This window comes from Ascaphus truei, chromosome 16 (assembly GCF_040206685.1).
Source record: "Ascaphus truei isolate aAscTru1 chromosome 16, aAscTru1.hap1, whole genome shotgun sequence".
NCBI classification, from domain to species: Eukaryota; Metazoa; Chordata; class Amphibia; order Anura; family Ascaphidae; genus Ascaphus; species Ascaphus truei.
In genome coordinates, this window is record NC_134498.1 from 40,157,260 (window position 1) to 40,170,003 (window position 12,744).

Sequence of the window (12,744 nt, forward strand, 5' to 3'; positions counted from 1 at the left end):
CTATAGGGAACCATGTTAAAAATGGTTATTGAGGCAAAAAGTGACACTGTGTGCTCATTTGCATGTCATTTCCCAGAATCCCTTGCTGCAGTGGAAGTGCTGTATGCTGGGTGATAATGGGGAAAGGCGGGGTTGCAGACCTGCCTAAGACATGCAGATGAGCATACAGCTATATTTGCATATTTGCTTTCCTGTGGAGGGTTTTTGTCACTTTATATATATATATATATATATATATATATATATATATATATATATATATATATATATATATATATATATATATATATATATATAACAATTTGTCAAATAAATAGTGCACACTCAGCTGGTAAGTGCCTTTTAAGGCAATATCCATGCTGGATAAAGCAAAAGTAATATAGGAAAAATCAAAACCTCAGTAATCAAATTATCAGCACTGGACAAATGAAGAATATATAAAGGCTTTTATTTAACCCATAAAACACACATGACGTTTCGGTCCCCAAAGGGACCTTCCTTATAAATATAACACAAACAATAAAGGCTGTGTAATTATCCTCCTATATTACATCCTTTGATCCTGGAAACTTGTTGGAACGTTTCCAGGTTTGTTTCTTAACCTCCTCCCCCACCAGGCAATGTCTGAGTGCAGGGGATCTCAACTCCAGTCCTCAAGACCCCACAACAGGTCAGGATTTCAGGATATCCCTGCTTCAGCACAAGTGACTCAATTAGTCCCAGCTACAGCAGAGGTGGCTCAATCAGTGCCTGCTTCAGCACAGGTGGCTTAATCAGTGGCAGTCCTTGACTGAGCCACTGATTGAGCCACCTGTGCTGAAGCTGGGATATCCTTAAAACCTTACCTGTTGGGGGGGGGGGAGGGCGGGGTCCTGAGGATTGGTGTGGAGAACCCCAGTCTTAGGGCTTAACCAGCTAATCACTCTTTTACATTAAATAAAATTGCATCCCGTGTGCTAGGGAAGTAATTGACTGTAACCATTTTTGAATGTCCATTACAACCTGTTTCCTATTATGAACTCATCATAATTAGAGCAACAGTGATGCAACACGGTCCCTTAGTTATTTATTTTTTAGATTGAGGACTTTAGAAGAAAATGTAAAAATAATCAGCTACCTAAAACAGCTAAAATGTCTCTTACTTCACATTTGCAGGTAAATTGTTTGCGCATCTTGCATGACTGTGAGATACAAATTGCAACCTTTTTCGAGGGTTACTCATTAGAATTTGATAGGGCTGATCTGACACTACTGCACAAATACCCAGAGTCACCAAAGCGCATTCCGCATGCAGGGCCAAAACTCCTATTGAGTCCTATTGAATGGATATCTGCACTATCAGGCTTTAATGAATAACCCCCTTTATAGTCATTCCAATTCATAATTGAGTTCCTTTTCTAACTCTGAAACGTAGACATGTTTCATTGTATCGCAATTTTACATATAACTCAATGGCAATGCTGACACAGCATAACTATGTAGCACAACAGATCATGAAACAACAATCAGTGATGTGGGTTAAATTGTCGTTTTAAAAAGCCTTTTACTTCGACACTTCATGTACATTTTTGCGGTTACTGCATTTTTTTGTGTCCAGATAATGGGCAACATCTGCAGGAGAATAATGCAATTTAACATGTTTGCTGTTTCTGTAGACATCTTCTGAAAACAAAGATGCATTACATCAGCTTCAGCTTCATGAGTGATATATGGCACTGCAAATATTACATTCATACAGAGTGTGATGAGAGTTGAGAATTTACTATGGACATCATTGACTGTAACATTTTTTAAGATCAGTACTCAAAGGTCTATAAATTGTTTGAGGTTATATTGCTCATAAATGCATATAGTGCTTTAGAAATATATTATGGGATATGCCAGTTCCGGGATTAGAAATTGGAGTTTTTATGCAGTCCTGTCTGTCTAACTGGTTATAGAGCTAAATGTATATTACGTTCCTCATAACCAGACCTCATGGTAAAAGAAGATGGAAAAGGGAATGACCAAAGTAGCAAAGTCACTTCAGTTTTTATAAAGCTTATATCACAGGTTCTCAACTCCAGTCCTCAAGCCCCCACCAACAGGTCAGGTTTTCTGGATATCCCTGCGTCAGCACAGGTAGCTCAAAAATCCCCGCGGTGACGTCACCAACCCGGAAGTGCTTGCACGGAGGGGAGAGAGAGAATCCAGCTGGCGTGGAGCTCCGCTTTGCTACGGCACTGTATGGGACAGCAACACACGGTGTACCCGTGTTTTGGGAGTAGAACTTTCAAAGGCTTCCTACCTACCCTAACAGGACCCTGTACCAGAGGCACCAGTGTCCAGATCCATGCGAGGACATCTGTTCCGGTTTCCTGTGGCGCTTGGGTAACATTATCCCGAAACTGCTTGTTATACACCTTATTGATGTACGCACAATACTCACCTTAATATATTTTATGTCAATATAACTTTTATCACACTATGAGCGTTTTGCGCTGTGTCTTTTCTGTTTTTATCTGCTAGTTGTAGGGGGTCCCTGAGCCCCCCCTCCATCGCAGCTGTAGACGCTCTGTTCAAGGTCACGTAATTTATATTATTACTCATCACGTCACTTTATAACACTAGTTGCGCACTTTTTCTTTTTTCACTTAGCTCAAAAAGTGGCTCTGTCTTCAACTGAGCCACCAGTGCTGAAGCAGGGATATTTTGAAAACCTGACCTATTGGGGGGTCTTGAGAACTGGAGCTGAGAACCCCTGTCTTAAATAGTAGTCAGCTGTCTCTAGGTTCTTCTTGTTACCAATTATGGAGTACCATTGAAGGAAAAAACTTTGAGGTTTTAAAAGCTCTGCCCAATATAATTTCATATTCTGTATGGAGGACTCTCAGGTGGTTCCCCTAAAAGTCATTACAAACCTACACTGAAGCTACACGTGAACCCATATTGATACTAAAACTTTGAATGTCTGGAATGATGATGAAGATATCTGTTTTTAAACTGATAAAGAAAGCCCTGGACTTGTAAGGAAGGAGCGACATGACATGAGGCCATGGGGCCCCTCCCCTAAGGTGCCATGATTTCAGACTAGGGGGAGGGGTTAAGTAAGGGGTACTTAGGGCAAGCGGAAGGGATCCTAGCATCCTCTTCTATGATCTACTGGGGCAAAGTCACATTTTCCTGGTTCCTGATTTCTGGTATCCTGATCCAGTGCTATGGCTGCACGGCACGGAGGGAGAAAGACAAGGTCTGAAGACCCAGCGGAGGTGATGATGATGGAGACTCGTGGATGAGCCAGTGAAGCAGGAGGCACGGCGGTGCGGTCCCGACTGGCTGCTCACTCACGTGCTCATGGCGAGGCAGGGATTTTGGCTGGAGGGATCGCCCAGTGGAGGGGAGAGGCAACAGCAGAGGTGGCTGAGGAAGGTAGAAAAAGTGGAATTTTATTTTGTGGTTTTTCAAACTAACGTTGATCAGGAATTTTTGGGGTCTACAGATTTCTTCGGGGTGGGTTTGGGAGGGGTAGCGCCGTTGGGTGTAATTAGCGTAGTGGGACGATTTCACATTTGTTATGATCATCTTCCGGTCAGGTGGCGGATGGTAGATTCTGCCACGTTGGGAGCTGGCGTGGAATCAGTCGATTAGTGCAAATTTAATCAGCAGGCGAATTTTGGGTATATGGTATTATGGCGTGTGTTTATTAGGAATGGGAGAGGGGTCCAGCTCGAGGCATGGGTAAGTCAGGAGGTCTCGTTGTAAGAAGGAATATTCATTTGGAAAAAGCTAAAAGAGAAAGAAATCACACTGAAGGGAAGGATGTGTCACTCATCGCAATAAATAGGTTAGAGCTTTATAAATTTGTCAAGTTTATACCAAAGGAAATTTTTTAAAAGGGTCATAATTTGAATGTGAACTATGTAAAACAGTGGAAAAAGGGGTAATTTAATCAAATATTTATTTAATCAAAGCATAGCAGATGCGGCAATCAACAACCTCACAACACACAGACAGGAGACAAAAATGTTGTCTAGGGTTTCAAAAATGTTGGCAGAGACACAATATGATCTTATATGGTGGGTAAAATCAGAGACCAGGTAGGGAAATTGGGTATAATTCAGTGAGAATGTCCAAAAGGGGCAATTATTTTTATTGATCATTTTTATATGGCTAGAACAGCGGTGCGCAATCGGGGGTTGCGACCCATAGGGGGGGGCACGAGACTAATTGTGGGGGGCGCGGGGTTTACAGAGGCATTTAAATTAAGTGCCGGGGGAGCTTCAGGGCCTCTGTAAACCTGACTTACCTTGGATCCGGCGGCTTCTTAGACGCGTCACCATGGCAAAGCGCCGTCAAATGACGCCGCGAGGTCATGTGACGTCACCTTCCTATGGCAATGTGACGACACGCCGCCGGAGTCGAGGTAAGTGGGGGTGGGAGAGGGGGAGGAGGGGCGGAGAGAGGGGAACAACCGGCAGGGGGGCGCAGGGAAAAAAGTTTGCGCCCACCTGGTCTAGAAAACCAGTGTCAATTTAGTTATTCGCTAATCAAATTGCCCTTTCCCTGGAAGCAAATCAGATGTGTGCCCGAACTAGGTCTCTTTTCTCCTTTTGTTCTGATACAGTACCTATCTCCGAAACCCGCTGTTGCTAGACCTATACTAGGGGTGGCCAACTCCAGTTCTCAAGAGCTACCAACAGGTCAGCTTATCAGGATATCCCTGCTTCACCTCAGGTGGCTCAATCAGTGGCTCTGTCAGAATGATTGAGTCAACTGTGCTGAAGCAGGGATATCCTGGTAACCTGACCAGTTGTGGCGCACGAGAACTGGCCACCCCTGGCCTTGATGAATACATGTCCACAGAGAACCTCAGCAAAGGATTGAAGCTGAACCATGGTGCATCTTACCTAACATAGTTTATTGTGAATCTGTATAAACTTATATGCTTCTTTTCACAATCCAGTTTTCAATAACCCCCCTTCCCCCCCAACAGGTCAGGTTTTCAGGATATCCCAGCTTCAGCACAGGTAGCTCAATCAGTGGCCCCGTCTTCGGCTGAGCCACTGATTGAGCCACCCGTGCTGAAGCTGGGATATCCTGAAAACCTGACCTGTTGATAGCTCTTGAGGACTTTAGTTGGCTACCTCTGACCTAATACATTGTATCTAGGTTGTATGCATTTAAAGCTGGAGTTTAAACCTTGATGTATATGGACATTTTGTTGTTAAGTTCTCTTGCTGTGAATTGATTGGTTTTGATATAAAGTACGTTTATGAATCAGAAATGTCTCAGGGTCTGATTTAATGCTTTCATACTGTTTTGTTTGCCCTGTACTTCGAGATTCATCTAATGTGAAAGAGAAAAAAAAAAACTCCTTGAGAATTAAATTACCAAAAACAAACAAAACCTTTCTACCCTGACTTGCTTGACGAATATCCTTTATTTTATCAACCTTTCTTTAAACAGGTTTTTGCTAGCAATATATATATAAGTATTTAACCTTTTAGGAATTCTCCTTGGAAAACTTTAATGTTGTTGATGGGTGATTAAATCTCTGCCATATTGAAAATTCGATTTGCACTCTGCTCTTTGAATTACATGTAGCGTATTCCTTGCGAAAATCTCTCATACAACAGAGAACTCGCATTTTGCAGTCCCAAATAGTCTAGTTGACTTCCAAGGAGAATTGGAGAGAGGTAGCTCTGCAAGAGATTAAAACGGATACAGCATGTGTATGACAAGTTGTGAAAGGACTAGAATATACGTACAGTAGGTCAACACATTTTCTTTTCATTCCGTCTGCTCATTCTTGGTCCACCACTTTCCTTCTTTATTGTTTGACTTTTTCGTTTTTCTGCCAACCTTCTCTTGAGGTCCGTGATAGTCAATTGTGATTCCAGACAAAGATGTGAAAAAGATAAAGACAACAAATACAGAATCTTAGCAAGCTCAAGACTCAAACCCCTCAGTATTATATATTTCTATATGTAATAATGTCAACTGGAATGCCACTGGGAAAGTGACCGCAAAATACAGCACTGAACAATGATTCTTCAGTGCTCATCCAATGTGACTAATTTATTATTCCTCTCATAAGTATGCGTCATTAGGTCCAATTTTTTGGCCAAACATGTTGAGCCTGCAACCACGCCAAGAGTGACTCCTTCAGTAGGTTCCTACTCCAGCAATGTTAGACGGTGTCCTTTGTATTTCCTCCACTGCATAGAGAAAAGAGGACACACAACAATTATATTGTCACTAGCATGGGAGGCGTGGCATGTATGCAGTGCATGCAGGATTTAAATTTAGATGCACTATATGCGCTGTGTGGTGTAAAAAAGCCAGAAGTGCCCTAAGAAATAGTGAAAAAAATCTAAACAATAAAGTAGAAGAAAAAATATACTTCCCAAGCAGTGTCAGAATTTAAAAAAATGGTGCCCTTTGGCACTTATTGTACCAACATAATTCGCAGAGCAGTACAATGCGGGAGGACGGACAAGAATAACACATACTATACGTACAACCGAAGACATAAAGAAACCATAGAGGATGAGGTTGCTGCTCCAAGGAGCTTACAATCTAAGACAGGAGTCTTCAAGGTCCACCAACAGGTCAGTTTTTAAGGACATCCCTGCTTCAGCACAGGTGGCTCAATCAGTGGCTCAGTCTTCGATTGAGTCACCTGTGCTGAAGCAGGGATATCCTTAAAACCTGACCTGTTGGTGGACCTTGAAGACTGGAGTTGGCCAACCCTGACCTAAGAGGAATGGGAGAGTGATGACTCAAGGCTAGATAGGGGTATAAGGCCATTTTAGCATGGTATTAATCGTAGGCGTGTCAGGAGAGTGCCGTAGGGTCTCTTTAAAGAGGTGGGTTTTGGGGAACCTTAAAACATGTGAATGGTGGGGGAGCCTGATGGAGCACGGTTAGGTGTTCCACAGTTGGAGAATATGCAGATTTCTTCATCTGTACAGTAGAAGGACTTTTTTTTTTTTATAGTCATGCGTATTTCATAGTAGTTATTCAAGCACGGAGGTAAATTAAAAAAAATATAGCCAACAAATTAGAATTTTCCTAATTTAAAAGAAAACAAAAAGGTTTATTTGTCCAATGTACTTGAGTACTTTGCATTTATTCATAGGTACTGCCATTCATCTAATGTCACTTAGCAATGGCACAGTATGTAAATTCACAGTAAAATAATTGGATAGATAACCACGCTGAATTTGTACAGTATCTGTCCATCTGGTCTGCTAATGTTAAGGCATAATTACAAATATGTGAAAGCATCTTTGAAAAGGTTAAATCAAACCTGTTATAATGAGTTGATAAAAGCTTTAGAGCTATTGTTTTCTGCTTTTTTTTAAATCTATTATTACTAATATCAAGTGAAAGACAAAAGAAAAGAGAATAATTCTGAAACACGTGTAACCCTTCTTGCCCGGCTCTTAAGGTGTTAACATCATAATAGACTATTTATACTGTATGGCTGTTCTCAGCATCTCGTACCTGTGCAGGGTGCAGGCTGGGTGTACATATGCAGATAGGGCTGCTAGGTGTCCAGTATTGAACAGGTCTGTCCTGTATTTGGCAACACTGTCCAGTAAAAAATTAGAGGTTATAATGGATGTTTATGTGTCCAATATTACCTCTCTGGACATAGTGACCTGTCTGGCTTGGAAGGCCGTGGGTTATCCCTGTGCAGGAAGAGAGCAAGGCTGTTGCTAGGGGGCTGGGCAGCTTCCTCCATCCTGATTGGCTGGATTACCCAGCAGCAGCAAATCAGGAGGAGGTGTCAGGAGCCTGGGGGTGGGGCCAAGGAGAAGAAAAAAACAGCATGGAGCAAAGAGATTTGTGAGTGAGTCTCAAGCCCATCATACCATTGTGTCCAGTATTTTTGGAGAAGCTACCTGGCAACACTATATGCAGATGTTAGAAAGGAAACTTTACAGTACAAAGAGCTTTATATACTGTACATCTGTTGATAATGCTCCACATACAAGGGAATGCTTCACATTGACATTAACTGGTATTAAATAATATAGTTTCTCTGTGCTTCTTACCTTGGAGCTCACTCCTACACTAGGCAGGTACTTAGGCTTTTTTAGGATTCATCCAGTTTGTAGCTGTCACTCATACTCTGAGGAGGTACTTACTGTGTACTTGTGTCCTTTTCTAATGTATATTGTCAATTTCTACAGGGCTGGCTTGATGGTGGTTCCATTGGTGCAGCCAAGTCCTGCGCTAACCGAAGCCCCGTGCTCTTCCCCACAACATTTAAACTGTTTGCCTCTGTGGGGCCTCTGTAAGTGCCTCTTACATTCTCGTCCGGCTTCTCCTTCTGCCTCTTCTGATAGTGACGATGCGTCGCCATGACAACGCAGTGTCAAATGGCGATGTGTTGCCATGACAACGTGACGTGGCAATGCCACATTGCCATGACAACGTTACGTGGCAATGTCACATTGCCATGACTGCGCAACATTGTGACGTCGTAGAGATGAGGAGCATGACGGAATGCCGGAGAGAAGGTAAGAGGTCCCGCACTCTCCCCTGGGACCGAGCCCCTCCCCTGGCACCGAGACCCTCCCAGCCCCGCTTATATGGCTTCCTCAATGCTCATGTATCTGGTGGACCCTGGTTGCGTGACACACTCTATTCTTGGGGATCAGTATCCCTTTACTGTGGACGGCATTATTCCTCTACCACGTAACAGATCGGGAGTTTACTAAGGACATATCAGTGGGAGTACACTATCTTCAGGGATCAGTATCCCGTAACTCTGTGCATCATCTAGCTCGTTTATAACTACAGTATTGGATTTGGGCTTCACTAGGGACTCTCCAGTTGGGCCCATTCCAGCTATGCTTAAAAGATTATACTATGAGAACTCCCAGTTGAGCACTTGCCTCTCCTGGTCAGAAAACAATCTCTGTGCATTACTGTGGGCTGTATCAGTAAAGGGCACACTCCCTAATTGCAAACAATAAGGTGACAGGGCATCTTTACTACACATAACTATACACTCAAACCTACAGTATATACATAACTTAAGGTGAGGCCCTCTCCAACTGCTACACCCATGGAACCTGATTCTAGAACACTGGGTGGCGTTATATATATCCTCCCATCTCCATACGGTGACATCACTTGTCACAATACCTACGGGAGATGGGCTATCCTTTCTGCAAGTCATCTTATATCACATGAAGGGGAAAGGAGTGACTGTGTAACCTCACAGAGTTAACCCTCTAGGATTCCTAACCCCTTGACTACAACTAGTCCTTAGCAGGGGGGCTACACATGGAATTGAATTTGGGGAAATGAAAGTTTAGTAATACATTGTATTAAGTAAAATAAAAAAAATTTAGTTTGAAAATTAATAGTAGATGATAGTGGGTTGGATTAGAGGAGAATCATAAAAAATACAGTGCAAAGCAAAAAAAAAAAAAAAAAAAATATATATATATATATATATATATATATATATATATATATATACAGTGTTCGACAAACCTATACATTTGCTCGCCCCGGGCGAGTGGATTTAACCCCCGGGCGAGTAAATATTGGCCCAAGCAGCACACTTTTGGTACTAGGTGGCGAGTAGATTTTTTTGTGTGGCGAGTAGATTTTTTGGTGATTTGTCAACCACTGTATATATATATATATATATATATATATATATATATATATATATATATATATATATATATATATATATATATATTATTTAAATGCATACGAGAAAAGTGTACTCTGCGGAATGAAGCCATTTTGCATTACTGCATGTAGAATACACTTATTTTTCACTTGCAATTCTGTTCACCTTGCGTCCTTTAATTATATGTGCCATTTAAATAGGTTAAGCATAAATTGACCCAAAAATGGCAGTTTCCAGTAATGCAATTTGCAATTCAAAAGAAATTTTAATAAACTTTGTCCATGATAAGAACATTTCCAATTTCACTAACATGAAATGAACTGTATTATTTACATTAACTTTTGTGTATACAGTACATTAACTGTATTTTATGTTTTCTTTTGTTGGCTCATCTAACTAGAATGTGTTAGTTTGGTACTTTTATGTGGTGGATGAGAATATGTATTCCTTTTTTATTAGGAATTGACTTTGAATTGCATATTTTTTTCTTTCACATAGTACAGTATCATGCAACAGAACTTTAATAGGACATATTGCTTTTACATTAACCCTGCACTGCATAGGTTTGTCTAGTTACCAGATTGCTGTGGATGAGACTATTGCCGGATTGTCAAGTATTCGTGCAGGTAAATAGGAAATCTATATGCAAGTTTGGTGCAGTATAAAGACTTCCTTTTTTGTAAGGATGCCTAAAGGCAAGATCATCCAGAAACACACTATTTGATAGATAATTAGTTGAAGTCACAGTGGTACATAATGCATTTATGATACAAAATGCATATGCTGTTTTGTGGCTTTTCAGAACTTAATAGACAGAGCCTATAACACACCAGCAACATCTGTTTGACTTATTTAGACAAACATACTGTAATGGCTTATACTGTATTTATTCCATAATACACCTTACAGTAACAGAAGAAACCTTCATGGCTAGGGAAATGACCATAAGGTATCTTTCAGCGCTGGGAGGTGATGTCTTGAATAGCACCACTTAGAGAAAATGGGCCAATATGTATAGCATGTGTTAATATAGTCAAAAAAATAGTTTTCCTAATGTGGTGTTTATAGATTACCAGTGCCTAATTAGCCATAATATTTGCATTTTCAATTGGTACTAAATTGGTGTTTTATTTTTCACCTTTCCATGTTACATCAACTTGATCAGGAAGAGTGTATGGAAATGTGATCATTGTAGTGTAACCCAGAGTTTCTTTTGTCTGGAGATGGGGTTTTTTCCTCTGTATTCAGCTCTGTAACACATTGTTTTGCTTTCACTGCACAGGTAATTTTTCATCTTGAAGTAAAGTCCTTGAGGAACATCCCCTGTCTCATGCAGAAAGAGAGCATTTTTTTAAGGAAAGCCATAACAGAGATGCTGCATTATAAAATACAGCAAAGACAATATCAATAGCATTGCAATGAAACAGTCATGTTTGACTGTCCCTCACAAAGCTGTATATCTTTAGTGCTTTGTATGCTTAAATATACAGTATATAGGTTCACATTGATGTCCCCGATCTAATTACTTACAGTATCATTACTTTACAAACATTTTTCTTATCAACATTGGGAGGTTACTGGAGGTGCATTATTCATAATTTCTTGTAATTAATAATAATACTGTATTATTGTCAAATAATAATGAATAAATATAAACATTTCATAATTTCATCTCCAAATTCTCCTTCCCTATGATCAGTTTTGATAAACATTTGAGGGGCTTCTGTATATGGGCTATTTATTAAATGATGATAATGCTATTAGGGCACTATCTTGGTTTAATAACTATCCCTCTTTATTTGAAAGTACAGTATATGGGTTACAAAACTGGAGCAAACAAATTTAGTGTTTGTTTGGAAGCCTTTTTTGTGCTATTTAAAGCAGTTTGCCATAAGAGTATGAAGCTAATTATAAACACAAGGTAACCACATGTTTTTTTTTGTGCTATCAAATTAAGTGATAATCTTACATCTCAGCCCTAATTTCTCGCTATACACATCCCAACCCTTTTGGGTCTAAAGCCACCTTAAACCTTTCTCACTGACTGCCCCACACCTCTGGAATGCCCTTCCCCTCAATATCCAACAAGCACCCTCTTTATCCACCTTTAAGACCCATCTTAAAACACACCTTCTTAATGAAGCATACGACTAGCTCTGTGGCTGATACTTTGCACATCATACATAAACCATGGTCCCTTGCAGACTCACTTACCAGAACGCCCTCCTACTGTCTCTGTACGTTCCACCTACTTACCAATTCGATTGTAAGCTCTTTGGGGCAGGGACTCCTTTTCCTAAATGTCACTTTTATGTCTGAAGCACTTCTTCCCATTATGTGTTATTTGTATTTTGTGTTATTTATATGATTATCACGTGTATTACTGCTGTGAAGTGCTAAGTACATGAATGGTGCTACATAAATAAAGATATAAATACTGTACTGTACATACATACAAGTGGCATCCGCAAATAAGTAGTTTTTAAATAAATCTCTTTATAGCACTTGAAATGCCATGAATAATATTTTATTTTTTTGTAATATTCTGTCTCTGATTTTTCATTCGTTATCCAGATTTCACCTTTTCACCTATCCATTCTCTTATTCTCTTACATTTTGTTGTTTTGTTTATTTTTCTTGACTGTCTAGTGTAACATCAGTCTTTATTCACAAATGGTGAATGTGGAAAAAAAAAAGATATGTTAAATAGAGGTGTAGAATGGATACCATTGTTTGGGAGTGGAAGTCTTAATATATTATTCAAATAGCTAAGATTCCATGGGGATTTAAATGTCAACAAGCCCACCTTGAAACAAATTCACCAACTAACAGACAACCATTGCAGAGAGCAGAAAACAGGTGGCAGGTGGCAGGAGAGAGTCTGGTTGATTAAAAGGTGGTGCAGCTGTTACAGGAAGTCCTTCTGCAGCAGGGCTGGCCTTAGGCTTTGCGGGGCCCAAAACGGCAATGTTGGCAGCACCCCCCCCCCCCCCCCCACTGTAAAAAAAAAACCCTGGAAGTAACTAGACAAGCAGACCTTCTCTGACAGCATTACAGCGTCTCCCACTGCGGAGAAGATAAGAGCGCACGTGTGCACACAC

At 40.5% G+C, this 12,744-nt stretch overlaps 1 long non-coding RNA gene across 1 annotated transcript; it reads right to left on the reverse strand.

Annotated features, from left to right (window-relative positions):
* Positions 1–3,660: 3,660 nt before the first annotated feature.
* Positions 3,661–8,317, reverse strand: LOC142467701 (uncharacterized). The gene is made up of 3 exons (XR_012788481.1): positions 8,136–8,317; positions 5,480–6,197; positions 3,661–3,765 (listed from the first exon to the last, which is right to left on the reverse strand). It is a non-coding gene; the product is annotated as an uncharacterized LOC142467701 (long non-coding RNA).
* Positions 8,318–12,744: the final 4,427 nt, after the last annotated feature.